This window comes from Vigna umbellata, chromosome 9, assembly GCF_029865625.1.
Source record: "Vigna umbellata cultivar VRB3 chromosome 9, Vumbellata_1.0, whole genome shotgun sequence".
Lineage (NCBI taxonomy): Eukaryota > Viridiplantae > Streptophyta > Magnoliopsida > Fabales > Fabaceae > Vigna > Vigna umbellata.
In genome coordinates, this window is record NC_142173.1 from 3,374,580 (window position 1) to 3,377,461 (window position 2,882).

The 2,882-nt window shown below is 32.8% G+C and overlaps 1 long non-coding RNA gene across 1 annotated transcript; it reads left to right on the top strand.

Annotated features, from left to right (window-relative positions):
• The first annotated feature begins 869 nt into the window (after positions 1-869).
• Positions 870-1,396, top strand: LOC148192334 (uncharacterized). The gene is made up of 3 exons (XR_015782116.1): positions 870-936; positions 1,028-1,123; positions 1,207-1,396. It is a non-coding gene; the product is annotated as an uncharacterized LOC148192334 (long non-coding RNA).
• The last annotated feature ends 1,486 nt before the right edge of the window (positions 1,397-2,882 follow it).

The window sequence follows — 2,882 nt, forward strand, 5'->3', positions numbered from 1 at the left end:
AACAAGCATATAAGTCGTTTATCACTTGGCCTAAATTTTTGGTTAAACCAGTTTCTGACCCCTCGGTATGAAATTCTTCTTTACACTTCTCAATTTTAAAGGTTTTTGATTTCAAAACTTATCTTATCTTTTCATGTAACAACAGACGCAGGAACAACAGAAGATTCCTCTATCTGAGGATGACCCTCTTTCTTCATTGCATCTACTTGCTGACATCCTTGATGATAAGCCTTTGGAGGTTCAGTATGATGCTAATGTATTTGGGCATGGCTCTGAGGTCCCAATATACCTTAATAGCCAAGATGTCCGTGAGCTTGCGTCGGGAACACAAGAGTTGAATATTTCAATTATTCAACTATGGACGATGTAAGTCTATGACCAATTATTTATATATAAAATTGATTTATATATCAAGTATCCTTATATCAAAGTTAATTTTTGATTTCAGGTATATGTTTGGGGTCGCTAATAAGTTGGGGCGTTCTGATGATTATGGATTCATTGATCCCCAAGAAATTCATGAATCAAATGATTTTGACCATATCAACATGAGTCTGATAAGAAGTTTTGGAAGGGGCAAGAAAATATACTTTTTGCCTTATATATCCGGGTAAGTGAACTTTGTTAACATAATAATGTTCCATATGTGATTTTAATATTTAATAGTTACGTTATTATGAATTTCAGGCGCCATTGGCAACTTCTTGTTATGTCTGTGCAAGACAACTATGCTTTGTGGTTCTGCTCATTGCACAGGCCTCCTCCCACACAACTCAGACAAGCAATTGATTGGTAAGAACCTCAATGTTTGGACTTTCTTTGTTATATAACTGAATGCTAAAACATTTTTTTATATACAGTTCTATTCCAGCAAGTATGATGATGGACGGGAGATCAATTGCTAAGAGTAGAAAGATTGCTTGGATTTCTCTCAAGGTTTGACATATGCTAAAGTCATACTTTGTTATAATTGTTTTATAACAAATGTTATTCACTAACTATTATCAACTGTGATGATATATTGTAGTGTAACAGACAAAATGGGTCATATGAGTGTGGATACTATGTAATGTATTGGATGACCCATATTGTTCGTTCTCACATCACAAGAAGCTGGGAAACGGTAATATTTAACTTTAACAAATTTTGATTTTTTAACAAATGTTGAATTCATATACACTAATTAAAATGAATTGTCTTTTGCAGAGATTCAAGACTACTACACCAGTTCCTGAGAAGTCCCTACTATTCATTAGGAACGCTGCTGCGAAGTATATAGTTAGATTATACAATAGCTCTTAGATTTAGATTTAAACAATGCATTTGATTAGCTTTTGATTTCTTAGACTCTCTACTTTATTTGATGTTGAAATACATTTGAACATGTGTTTGTTATGTTGAAATTGCATTTCTGTAAATGTTTTTATATGCAGGTCTGTTTTTGTGGTAGTGGATATCACAAAAACAGACCTGCAATTTTAAAAAACTGCAGGGGAATATGCCGCGGTTCTAACCACAACCGCGGCATATTCCCCCTATATGCCGCGGTTCTAACCACAACCGCGGCATATAGTGCTTCGTTTTTTTTTTTAAAAACGAGACATATGGCCGCGGTTTTGACACTAACCGCGGCATATGTGTCGGCCTATATGCCGCGGTTCAACCGCGAACCGCGGCATATAGTGCATTTTTTAATTATTTTTTTTGAATTTTTTTTTAAAAAAAATGAATTTAGGCAGCGGTTCCCTAGACAACCGCGGCATATTGCGCAGACTATATACCGCGGTTATGACCGCGGCATAAAGTGTCTGACTTACTACCGCGGCTGAATATGCCGCGGTTCAAGAACCGCGACGTATAGTGAAAATCAACCGCGGTAAAAGCCCCTCGCTGCACTAGTGGAACACTGAAATGAGAGTGACGAGTCGTATGGAATTGCAACAAAGATGTGAAGAACTTTTGATAAGATCCAATCTATGGTTCACCAAAGAACCTAAGAGGAGCAAAACTAGAATAGGATACCTCAAAATTTTAGTTAATTATTTAAATATGTTTTTCTGAAATTAGAAATTTTTAATTTTTTAATTTTTTAATTTTTTTTAAAATTTTTCAAAGAGTTAAAAATTTTATTTGCACCCTAAGATAATTGTTATGTAATGCGTTTAATAAAAGTAATAACACGAATACTTAAATATTTTAATAACTTTTGGATAGATAAAAAAAATAAAAAGTTTATAAATAATATATATATATATATATATATATATATATATATATATATATATATATATATATATATATATATTCATTTTATTAGAAGTTTCATCTCTTTTAAATTTCTAAAAATTTTAAATTCTAAAGATAATCATAACATTGTTTTGACAAAATATAGTTATAAGGAGTTAGCATTTGACAGACTTAAGTTTAATTGATCACATTTTTCATCTAAGTTATTAACTAATTTTCCATTTAAGATTCAACCTATTTTTTATGTTTGGTTAAAAGAAGATACTATAGATATAAGATTTAACTTAACACTATCAAATATAAGGTGTTGCTCACTCCACCATCACCCCTTGCTCTCTCCACCATCCGATTCCTTTTTTACCTCTCTTTTTATTTTCTCATTCCTATTTTACCTATTGTAAAATTTAGGGTTAATATTTTTTAACATCTACCCACTCCAATCCTATACATGTATGCAGCGATAACTCTTCTTCCTCTTTATCGTTCGTCCCCTCATTGTTTCATTGTGTTCTTATTCTTCTTTTTCACGTTCCTCTTCTTCCTCTCATTCTTTAATTGTGATAAAATTATGGTCTCAGAATGTGATGGACTTTCATTAGCTGGTGTGCTTAGTGAGAGATTGCAAGTGGTGGTGG